The sequence below is a fragment of the Melospiza melodia genome, chromosome 1 (assembly GCF_035770615.1).
Source record: "Melospiza melodia melodia isolate bMelMel2 chromosome 1, bMelMel2.pri, whole genome shotgun sequence".
In the NCBI taxonomy this organism is placed as follows: Eukaryota; Metazoa; Chordata; class Aves; order Passeriformes; family Passerellidae; genus Melospiza; species Melospiza melodia.
The window spans coordinates 98625169-98638220 of record NC_086194.1 but is presented as its reverse complement, the minus strand read 5'-3'; positions in this window follow the sequence as shown (position 1 = coordinate 98638220).

Genomic DNA, 13052 nt, shown 5'->3' with positions numbered 1-13052 from the left:
ATGTTGGATTAAAATATTTAAAAAAATTATTTATAATCAATTGCCAGGTTTATAAGAGTGAGATAATACCTTTCTCTAGGCTTGATGATACAGTTAGAAAAAATGGACGTTTCAGGCACAGAAGCCTACATTGTCAGCAGAGCAGACAAAATATGTAAGTAAAGCAAAGGTTAAAAACAGGTGACTTAAGTTTAAGTCACAACTTAACACATCTTTTAATTTAACACAACTGCTAATTGTTTAGATTCCTCTGAGAAAAGTGAGAGTTGATACCTGCAGGTTAATGGAGCTGTAGTGGCAGATGTGAGTTCCTAGACACCTGAGAAAATGAGAATACTTCCTGTGGGTCTAAAATGCTCTACAGTGCAAAGGGAAAATTAAATGTTGGGATCAGGACACTTACATGTGGAATTTTGTGGCTTAGATCACTATATAATGCTGGGGCAGTATGCTTTAATTTTGGTTAGTTGGTTAGTTCTGTGTTAGCCAACAGGAATATGCAAAGCTTTTCCCCTTAAGCCTTTCCTTCTAATGAGTATTAGTTTACCTGTTGCCATATTACACTTCTCTTAAGTATAGAACGTGATAAAGATCTTTCTTTCATTGCAGCTTAAGAATTTTGAATAGTTCAGTGTCTTGATGATTTTTCTAGAGCTCATATTTGAAGGGAAAAGAATATAGCATTTTCCTTTTTCACTCGTCAGTTTTAAGCACTTCTGTATCTGAAGAAGCTCGTTTTGTGTCCCTAGGAAAAAAAAAAAAAAAAAAAGGAAAAAATAAAAGAGATATTAACTTATTCCTTTAGTTCTGGAGCAAAAAGTTCAGTTATCAAAGCAGTATTTGCTTTAATTGCATTCAGGAGGACAGTACATGGATGCTGCTGCATTTGGAAAAATGGCTGCTGGGAGACATAAATCTGAGAGATACCCTGAGATCTCACTGTGGTGGTGTAGCTTTGATTTCTGTTCTAATACAAGAAAATATTGTCAGTTTTAATACTGCCTCAAGTCCATTAACATTTTATTTTATTTTATTTTATTTTATTTTATTTTATTTTATTTTATTTTATTTTATTTTATTTTATTTTATTTTATTTTATTTTATTTTTCCAGGGTGGCAGGCAGAAGAGGAAAGAAATATATTTAGGAAGGATGTTGCTTCATAAATGTAATCCTGATTATCTGACACTTTTACAGATTCATTTCTGTGGCAGGGCTGGAGCTAATTAAGGACCACTGGCCAGAGGGGAGCAGTGTCAGGGCCACCCAGCCTGGCACCAGGCATCCTGCAGCTGAGCTGCTTCAATGTGGCAAAATGGAGGCACGTCTTCCTAGCAGCGAGCAGAAACCTCAGCAAAGAAGCAGTCTGGTTCTCATGGCAACCAGGATTTCCATATACTGCAGGGGTACACACAGTCTGACATCACTTTGCTGCAGGGAGGATTTCTGTGCATACTCAAGGACTAAATTAAGCCCTTTGTAAATGAAGAATGTGTGTCCATTTTCCTGCATGTAACTCTATGGCTTTCCTCCCGTGAAAGGGAGAAGAATAGGGAAAGGAAAGAAGATGCAAAATTATATTTCTCTAAGTCAAAATAAAAATAGCCCTGACACACCCAGCTTCTCATTTCCAGTTTGCATCCCATTTTAAAAAGCAATGATAGCTTGCACAGCTGGGATGAAGAAAGGATGGTAGCAGTTCCTTTAGGTGTTTAAAAAAAAATTGCTTTGCTAATCAGAACATAGGGAAACAGATTTACTGAATGTTAGATGGTGCTTTTTGCTGCAGCACCATTTATACAGATTTTATCAAGGCAAGACTGTAATGAAGATGTGATATTCATCATGCATGATACAGTGACATCTGGTGTAAGACATCCTGTGCTGTATGCTGCAGTTCCCAGCTAGGAAGATAATTCATGTGCTCCAGCTTTATCAGACTCTGCCATGCAGCCCAGTGAGAGGTTTCCTTACACCTCATTTGAGATGACTCATTGTAATATCTTACAGGGCCCTATGTTATTCAATTCTGCATATATATTCTGTCCTGGGGAATCATAATAGAAGAAAAACCTGACATGAAATCTCTATTGTTCTGTTGCAGAGATTGGAGTTCCCTGAGTGTTAAAAGTCTACAATCCCTTGTAGTTAATTTATAATATGACTCTGTATGGACCTAAAAAAGCTTAAATTTGGCTTCAGTTTGTTGAAGACATTTAGCATACTGAGGGATCATTATTTTTTTGGGTTTTTTTTTTTTTTTTTTGGTAGTAACACAAATGCCAAACTGGAAACTCTACTCATATAGGTGTTTTTTTGTTTTGTTTTGTTTTTGTTTTTTTTTTTTTTGGTTTTTTTTTTTTTTTTTGCTTACATTGATAGGAATCATTTTGAACCCTTTCACCCTTTCACTTGCAAAGCTTTAGTATGGGTTTGCGTGAATTCTTGTACATAGAGGTCTTGTAGGGCTAAGGCAGATATCTGTTATTTAATGCAAAGCTGTGGTCTTACCCTTTTCCTCACGACAAACTCTCACTTTTCAAAATGAAGATCAGTAGAGGTCTGCATAGGTGGGAGTCACACCACCATCTCAGCTACAAAATTAAAGGGCCTTAGATTTGATTAGGTTTTGAGCAGGGGTTTATTTTGCAATGTGTTTGTCAAAGTGCCAAATATATTTCCAAATGATAACAAATTAGGTGAAAATTTTAAACAGACATCATGATATTTCTTGTGAATCTGGTGTATGATTAAATACTTTTGCATGTTTTAATCAACAAGTTTCACTCTGCTTCTGAATTATGGTTCTCTTCTTTCTACTTGGTTATTAATCACAATTTTATTATATTACTCTACTTGATATGAGACATATAATCACACATCTAATGATAAATGTCCTTTCTTGGTCACCTATGTATGGGGGAGGAAAGAAAGAGAAGAGGTATAAATAAAAAATAAAAGCCAGACCTTGGTATTTTACCTGCTCTATCCTCCAGTGAATTGTTTTCATGTGGGCAGCTTCTGGTAAATGTGGAAAACAAAACTGGTGGTTATATAATGACTTCAGAGGAAAGAGAGCCTGCTTTGAACTGACAACAGCCTTGACAGCTTGAGCGTTGAAGCTAGAAATATCCTGTCAGAAATATTGTCTGTAACATCGCGGAGCCCTGCTGGAGCCCTTCACTCTGGCAAGGAAAGGCGGGTGGCACCTCTGTGTGAGACTCCCCTGCAACAGTGCAGGGCCACTGGAAATGGCTGGTGACAAATCCCTGAGCTCTGCATCCCCATCAGCACATCATGTGTGCTCACTGCCCCTTCCATGTCCCAGAGGGAGCTGGATTTTTCTGGCCCTCAGGTCGGAATATGGTGCCACCACAGTGACAATGAAATCAAATGGATGGCTTCTTTTAAGAAACCTATCAATGTGCTTGGCATCACAAGTCCTTTCCTTCTTTTTTTTTCAAGTGTATCCAGATGTGAATTCAGAATTAATGATAGTTTTCTCTTTTATTGTATTTCTATAATGAAAAATATTTATCACACAAATGGGAGGAGACTTGCCTAGGCTGACTGTGAACTAATAAATGAACATAAGTGAAATTAATTAATGCATTTTTCTCTACCCTTTCCCACAAAATTTTTAATCACAATGGGTCATTTTTTAATATTTTTAAATTTATTTGTGTGTAACAGTGCAGTATATGAATGCATCTTATTTATTAGGGTGTAATCTTAAATGAATTTCTAGGTCACACACATGGAACTCACAGGGATATGCAGAATTCGGTGGCATCAGCAGTGACCTGTAGATGGCATTGTGCTGTGGCCATGGAGAACTGATGTGCTGTCTGAAATCACTGACTTAGAGAGACAGCGAGAGAGAAGCAGTGGGACAAGAGACTGATAAGAGAAGGTCTCATCACTTCATTAATAGAGGAAATGTGTGACAAGGGACCATCAAAGTGCTCCCTTCTAGTTGTTTTTTTTTTTTTTTAATATGTTTTGTGCCTTAAAAGCCTGGCAAAAGCCCTGTGCTGGGCACACTGCACAGTCCCTGGCATCCTCTCAGGGATGCTGCAGCACTCAGGTAACACACCTGTAACAACACCTGCAAAAGCAGCCCATACAGGCTGTGCCCTATGTGGTGCTCCATCACGCTCCATACAAGATGGTATTTTGATTTTGTACGCCTGGAGCAACCAACCTTAGTTACTTACATCCTGATTACTGATGTGCTTGTCTTAGGCATCATGGCTCCTGTTTCTGAGAATAGGAATAGAGGGGAGATTTCCTGGTATAGGAGGTTGAGACAAATAAAAATATGCAACATGAGCAGTGTATGTGACAATACACCTCTTGCACAACAGGCAGAACATCAGCCTGTCAATAACTTCTACTTACCAAAGTCATGTCACTGATCCAGCTGATCCAGTATTGTCAAACAGCAGCCTAAATGTCAGCCCAGCAGCTCTCTGATCCCACCTGATTTTCTGCTGCAGGTATGTTGGATAGTGTTGGGAGCTTGGCAGGATTCCACCAATAATCGTGAAAGCAACAAAAAAAAATATGTACCTAAAATACATATATTTCTTTATATACAACAATTACTTGGACTTAATAGAATAATTTAACAATTTAATAGAAATGACATTTAAAATATTATGCAAATAAGATATATGAACTATCTATATGAATGTGTAAACATAAGTATCTCAATAGATAAAGTTGAGACCCACATGAAGTACTGCCTGAGCACCTGAATCTGTCTGCTGTCAAAAGCCTCAGTCCACTCTTTGGCAGTATAGTTCCAACATTATTTCGGTCTCTAGGTCTTTCCTGCAACACTCAAGAAGTACTGTCCTCCATTAAAATTTTATTTTTTTAATCTCCTCTCTTGTTATAAATCAGGATGACAAATTGAAAAGCTTCTACATATCGAAAAGCTCAGTGTCTTTCTAATTAAATTCAGAGTTTTTTAATTGCTTGGTACAGTTTTCAACCAGTTTTTAAATCTGCCTTAAACTTTGAAATGTATCCTTCACAAGTCAAAAATGAAAATTTTCATTCCACCAATATGCTGTTTTTTTAGTAATAGACAATATCATAGCTGAGTGCTATGTCAACACCCTGCCTAGCTGTGGCAAGGTAGATAATTTAGGCAAAAGCTCTGGGACCAACACCATCTCGGTAAGGAAAATAGGCATTTGAAGGACTGGTAGTTGTGTGCCTCGTATACAATCTGCTGGGAGCAGCACGCGGGATCATATCTCACATTCCCCAGAAACCCCTTAGGTGATGCAGGCATTATGGACATAGCAGTGCTCTCACTGCCTCTGCACTTCCTCCTGGCAGATGATGGGAATGTTAATTACCTAAATTTCCATATCCTTATTGTTTGTTATAGCAGATTATTTATTGCTCCTAATCCAGCCCTTTCTATGGTGCTTCTTTGCTGTATTTTAAGAGTTAGGAAAAGCTGTTAAATGGTCTTCTCTCTCTCATAGCAGCATGAGCTGTTCACTTTAAAACTTGATTACAACCACAGTTCTGTGTTATTAAGCTTAACCAGGGGTTTGTTCTGCAAGGTTGTTTGGCATTTGCTATAGGTGGGCTATGCTCTGAGCTGTGTTCATCTCCCTTCCACCCTGATCATTCTATTTTGCAGCTGTAGTTTTTACTTGATCAGATCCTGGTTGTCAAAGTTCTAACACTACAATGGGTAGTGTGATCTGTAAAACTGGCCTTCTCTTTCTCCTAATCTCTTATCAGGTCTCTGACTCTTGATTGGTTTTTATTGCTTGGGTAATATTCAGTGTAACATACAGCCTAAGGCACAATGATGAGCATAATACTTCAAATGTAGCTTTTACCTAGAAAACAGACTACTATTAAAAAAAAGAATCAATCAGTCTTGCCTCAGAAAGAAAGAACCTGTCTAGCAAAAAATACTCAGTAGCATTCAAAAAACATCTCTTCAATGATATTTCCTGGAATGGTCAGTTGGGTAACATATGGAATGGAGGCTTCACCAATTTTTTTATTTTAAATATTTCCAATTTTACTGTATTTATTCAGACAGTTTTAGTACTCATACGACATATTTGAAACAGAAATATGATACAATGCTTCAAAATTTTCTTTAGAATCATCAGACAACGACTGAGAAAACCACATGAAACTTCAGGACCACTGGAGGGACCTAATTTTCAGAGCTTCTGAAGAGATGTGCTGATCATGTTGAGCAGCATGTACAGGATGGTATATCTCATACCTGTAACTATAGAGTCAGAACTCTTTTTAAGTGTAGCAAATTTTTTTCTTTTTTCTTTTTCTTAGTGATTTCACCAATATTTTATGGATTCTATGATTATATGACCTCAACTACTCTCAGATCTGCATTCCGGAGCACTTTGAATCCTTTCTCCAGTCTTTTCTCAGGACTAGAAACCATTCATGCCTTTGAATTATTTTTTTCTTGGATTTTGAAATATCAGCATCTAAAGGTTAAAGACTCATAATCTGAACATACTAATAATGTCCAGGCTTCAGTGATATTTTTGGACAATACACAGCTTACCTCTGTGATTTTCATTAGCAATTTTCCAGGAGAAGCAGTTGCATTCCTTGTTAAAATAAAAGGAGCCACATTCACCCTTGTGATGCAGCTGATCCATGCCCAATTCAAAAGGGCCTGCTGTGTTATGAGCACTAGTACCTGGTGATATTCAAATAAATCCAATGCAGCTGGAAGCCTAGGAAAATGAGATAATGAAATCAGCAATCAGCAATTCCTGCAATGATATTTGTAGGAATTGATATTCAGTTTTGATATTGTTACTGACTTTACATTACTCCAAAACAATATGTGAATTACACAAAATCATTATGTGAATTGCACAAACATGACATCTAAGTGTCCGTTTTCCATTTTTTTTTTTTTCATTTTGGGCTCATAGATTAAATGTGCCTCTCAGATCATTTAATACGAGGCATTATGTGCAAAAGACCAGCGAAAATTATTGAACTTGTGCACATCTCAGTTGGTAGTGAGAGAAAAGGAATTCTGTGTGCAAGTAGTAAAGAAACACCTTGTCAGGTGAATCACTGGTCTAAAATGTGTTGAGAAAAAGGTGATTACAGTACCGTCCAAAGCTGGAAATGTTGCTGATATTCCCCCTCTGTGTTCCACAGCTCATGTTCCCCATGGTCTGGATCTGGATCCTCAGAAGCATCTGGCTTAGGAGGAACCAGTATTGAAGGTGACATGAAGCCTGGGCTGTGTGAATTTGGGCTTGTATCCCAGGCCTTGCATTAGAAGCCAGATAGATAGCAGAGCATCACAGAGCTGTGTGCTGGCACCTCAGGATTTGCTGTATGGGTAAGATGCACAGATCTCTTTGCCCTCCTCTTCCATTTACCAAGGGAACATTTGTCTTATTGCAGAGACTGATGTTTAAATTTGGTTGATAAGCAATGGAAAGCAAGGACAACTGGCTGTGAGCCTCATCTGTCCAACCCCATTTCTTGATGAAAAGCAGCACCTGCAGACTTGTTGATAAGCCCAAAAGCATAGTCCTTCAGGAAATTCTGAATTCAGGTACTGGCTGCCTGACAAACAGATGTCACAGTAAGAGAAAAGGGTAATTTGGCACAGCCTCCAGTGGAGTAAGGCCACCTGGAAAGTAGCCCTAAAAAACCAAAGGCATAATGGATTGTGAGACAATACCTGGGACAAGACACTGTTTTTTCTTTTGATATGTCCTGTGGCAGATGGTGATTATGGCCAGTTAATAAAGGGGCAAGGATGCAAAGTGAGAGCCTATAATATTGTTGCTCTTCCTTGGAGGGCTTAGACTCACCCAGATTACACCTGTGGTTATACCTGAAATTTCATCAGTCCTACAGCTTAGAGCCATGTAGGCTGCACGCCTATTATGCATACAGGAAGTGTTTGCATTCCTTTGCGACTTTTGAGACTATTAGCAGTTCCTTAGTTCCTTTCTTTTTCCTCCAGTTTATGTGCTACAGAGTTATCCTACAGACAATCTAATGGCTCATTCATAGGAACTGATCACTGTAATGGGAACAGTCTCCTTTAGTCTCTTCCTTCGGAGACAAAATATGTTGCACTCCTCATCGTGTCTCTCAAAAGACTGTAGGGGTAAAATTATTTGCTCTGACTTTCCAGCTAAGTTTCTACTCTTCATGAACTGGTTACATCTCTATTCATTTTAAAAAATACAGAATAAATTTCTCTAGAAATTATGCATTTAGATGTCACAACATTTTCTTTAGACCATCAGCATATCTCCTCAGCCCTGTCCATAGATGTAGGAGCTTATAGAAACCTAGAACATGTACATGTTTTAGTTAATCATTGTACTGCCAAAGCAACATAACGTGAACAGCTTATTTGCTAAAAGATAAACACAAACCCTGTCTTTTCAGTAAGGTTAAGTGCCTTGTGGCACCATTGTGCCAGCAGTGCTGAAATACTGCACCTGATCTCAGTGTTAGTTCACTTGGTACGAGCACAAGGTCCCTGCAGTAGGGTTTGATATGTGATGTAGAAAACCTCCAAGTATTCCCCAAAATGATAACAGGCCTCTATCTGCTGAGAAAGGAAAGCAATGAAAAAGAAGTGCAAAAATGCTTGTTTATGTTACTTCTTCAGAGGGAGTTGGAGCCCAATAATCCCAATAACCCTATGAGTGGTTGGGGGAAGGGGAGATCTGAGAACTACATGGAAGGGTGTGGTTTGGAAAGGAGCTGGAAACAGTTTGGAAAATATGGTTTGAAAAAATGGCCCTTAGCTGCCAGCATAAAACTGATTGTAATGGAGTGAGAAAAGTTTTGGGATTTTGCCTCCCCGGGGCCAAACTAATGCTGCCTGTTTGCACGTGTGAATTTAGCCTTCTGCAGGTAAGAGGGAGAATACTTCAGTGAGAGTTTGCATTAACATATCTTAATTTGCAAAAGAATGGCAAAAAGCAGTAAAAAGCTGACTGCTACTGTGGCTGTACAGGCAGTAATTTTTTATCCAGCTTTATTTGATTTCATCTGATTTCTGTTTCTCTCCCCTTTATGGTTAGTCTGCCCCTAGCAGGATTTGCCCTCAAAATATTCCAAGCACCAATGAAATCTAACTTAACAGTGAGCATAAAAAAATGAGCCATGAGGAGCATTTTAGAAATGGAGCAAAGCCAGAATGATTTTTCTGAAACATCTTCTTGATACAGCATGCCAGCAAAACTCACTGAAGCCTGAAAATATATGGAGCTTGTTTATTGTAGTACAAGATAAATAGTGACACACCTAATGTGTTACACTGATGTGATAAAGTACAAGTGGTTTATAATAAAGAACAAAAAGCCTTTTCATCTCTGCTTTTTCTCAAGATAATGACTCATAATAACTTGCTAGCAATGCTAACAATAGAATCTTGTGCTTTGAGGAAAGGGAAATTATTTCTCATTAATTTTATTTTCAGTTAAACAGCTGTTCCACTTGTTTCTTTTGGGATACATGTGCTAAAATTTGCAAAGGTTCTAATTTAATATGTTTATCAATCAATTGTATTAAAATGTTCTGAGTTTTTCTCTCATTGTTCGTTCCCAACCGTCAGTTATTCTTGTAAATTCTGGGAAAGATGTTTTGTTTTGCGCTTTATAATTGATAGTTAACTGACCTGGCTGTTGTTCACCGTAACTTAAAAAAAATAATTAGAGAAGAGACCTAAAATATATTTTCTGTAAGAACAAGTGAGGAAGGTGTACAAAGTTGAAGATTCCACATCTATGCCTAAACCTCAGCCTGCTGCTGTACTGGGTGTTGTTTTAGCACTTTTTCTACTGCTGGTGCTTTGTTTAACCAAGCTCTGTCTGCTCGGGGATGTCAGCTAAGCTGTCTGCCTTCCTGTTTGCTCCTGGCAAGTGCTTCTGCCCCTAATGTGGAGTCACAGAAGACATTTCTCCCTCTTCCCCTGGCCGAGAGACACAGAGCAGGACTATGAGGTGGTAGCAAGCTTCAGAGAGTGCACTGACTTTGTTGCTCCTTTTTTATGTCCACTTGAAGTTGGATCAGGTGGTCTGAGCAGTCTTGTTGGCTTCTGTGCAACTGTCTTCCACAAACAACATCTGACCTACAGTGTTTCTCTAAAAAGAGAGGTTTTTTTCCCAGCGGAAGAGTTGAAAGATCAAAGTTTTGTATAGTTAGGCTGGTTGGATGATCAGTTTTGACTGCAGAACCTGTCACTTGCTAGAATTTTATCTCAATTTTTAGGCAGAAGGTGTTTAAAATACTGTAGCTGCTCCTTGTAATAGATGCCCTATAAAAAGTCCACAAAAATTTGATATTTCCCAGCAATAAACTTTAATAAGAAGTTAATTAAGGCTTCAGTCTTAACAGCATTGTGACACATGCAGGAAGTATTACCCAGTTGCCTTAAGACTCTTATTACTGACCAAAGAAACAAATTTACAGAAAAATGTCCACAGATTGTCTGTGACCTTTCTAAGACTAACTTATGGTTTGTCACAATGCTTCCAGCTAGTCTAAACCTGAGTTTGTCTGACTTCTGAAACATTCAGGTGAGGCTTCAAATACTAAGAGTGAAGTTTTATTGCAACTAATCTAAACAGCACCATACAGTTCCAGCTACTGGTCATGATGAGAGGTCTAAGAAGCCTGCTTTTATCTTGTTACAGCTATGAATACACTCTTTGATGCATTCTGGAGGAGTAGATTAAGCACTAATAATAGAAATTCCTTCTCATTTTTTCTTGTTGGATTTAAATGCCAAGGCACTGAGCTTGTCAAATGGCAAAATTACATAGTTCAATACAGTTCTGGAGCACTCAAAAATTTCCTTCCTAAATCACTGTCATTTTCCATTTACTTTTGGTTATTTTCTTCTCCACCAATTTCCCTCCTGTCCCCATGCAGTGCTTCTGATTTATTATTAGTGGGGTACTGCACTGTTTCCTATCTGATTGCATAATTCAGCCTTTACTGTGGACAGACATGAGGTGAATGTGTGCAGTCTCTTGCCTCCTAAGTGTGCTTGGTGATCCAGGAGGGGTCAGTATGGGGGACTTTGTGTTCCTTGTGCTTAGGAACATGACTTCTCTGTGTTCTCTGATCATTTTGTATAGCCATGAAGTGGTTATTACACAAAGGTGGCCCAAGGCTAGGCAGACAATCTCCTCAAAGCAGTTAAAAATGTTATTTTCTAATGTTCTTCAACAAATCCCCATTTCAACAGCCTGGTAAAGCAAATATCTTTTAACAAACCAATCCTAATAAAAAAAAATCCCACTGTAAACATTTCTATCACATTTGAAATGTTAAAAATAACAAACATTAATTTTTTAAGCAAAAGTGCTGTTCGTTAAATTTTGTCTAGTGAAAAAGTTACACTGGCATACATAAAAAAATGATATAAAATTAATAGCAACTCCTAACCAGTCCTTCTTAATATCTTTGCTGATGATCTAGATGAGGGGATCAAGTACATCCTTGGTTGTTTTGCAGACAGCCCCAGGATGAATGAGGTCTGGAGGGTGAGAAGGGCTCTAGATCTGGACAGGTTGGATTAATGGGCTGAGGCCAATTGTATGAGGTTCAATAAGGCCAAGGGCAGGGTCCAGTCACAACAACCCCATGAAAGGCTACAGGTTTAGAGAAGAGCGGCTGGAAAGCTGCACAGCAGAAAAGAAGATGAGGGTGTTGGTCAACACCAGCTGAACATGAGTCAGAGTGTGCCCAGGTGGCCGAGAAGGCCAAGGGCATCCTGGCCTGTACCAGCAATCGTGATTGCTGGAGCAGGGCAGTGATTGTCCCCCTGCACTCTACACTGGTAAGGGCACACTTCAAATCCTGTGTCCAGTTCTGGGCCACTCCCCGCAAGAATGACATTATTGAGGTGCTGGGGTGTGTTCAGAAGAGGACAGTGAAGCTGGTGAAGGTTTGGAGCACAAATCTTAAGAGGAGTGGCTGAGAGAGTTGGGGTTGTTTAGCCTGGAGTAAAGGAGGCTCAGAGGGGTCTCTCTTGCTCTCTACAAGTGTCTGAAAGGAAGCTACAGTGAGCTTGGGTGTTGGTTTCTTCTCCCACATAATAAGTGATAGGACAAGAAAAAATGACCTCAAGTTGCACCAGGTAAGGTTTAGATTGGATATTAGGAAAAAACTCTTTACCAGAAGGGTTGCCCAACATTGGAACAGGATGCCCACAGTGGTGGTAGAGTCGCCATTCCAGGAGGTATTACAAAGACATGTAGATGTGGCACTTAGGGACATAGTTTAGTCAGGGACTTGGTAGTGTTAGGTTAATGGTTAGAATTGATCTCAAAGGTTTTTTCCAATCTAAATGATTCTATGATTTAATGATTCTACTGTAATATCACAACTACTAAAAGTAAGAACCATTTTGCATAAATAGAAAGTCCTAAATTCTCTTTGATTTGTACCCATCAAAAGGCAGACTTCGATCATTTAGACACCTGCCTCAAGTCACAGATACTTTTCTTCAGTTCAGTAGGTTATTTGGCTAATTGCCTAAAACAGCTGATGAGAAGAAGCGAAATATCAACATTGCTTCTATTTCTTTTCCAAGTATCCATGCTTTCCAAATTTCTATTGCTACTGTCTCCTGAAGACTCAAAGTTAAAAAATATTCTTGCCTGAAGAGGGAATTTCATGTATAGTGTTGAGAAAAGTTCCTAGAAAGAGGGAGAAAATTCATTGGGTTTTTTCTCTTTCGACAGAAGGCCAGTGCTTTGTCGAGTTAGATAAAAATCTGAATTAGAGATTCATGTTTGGGTCCTAGATAGAGGTTCTGACTTGCTGGTAAGAACTGATATGGTTTGTGAAAATCATAAGTTTTTAAGAATACGGAACTGTAAAAAGATGCAGAGTTTTGCCACCACCTACTTGAACACAGTCAGATGTTTAACATACCCTGAGTGACAAACTTTTTGAAAGCTGACAGGCTGGGTGTACTCCATATCAAAAGAAGCACACTAAGCCTGTGTGCCTCTTCTTGAATTGTGAAGG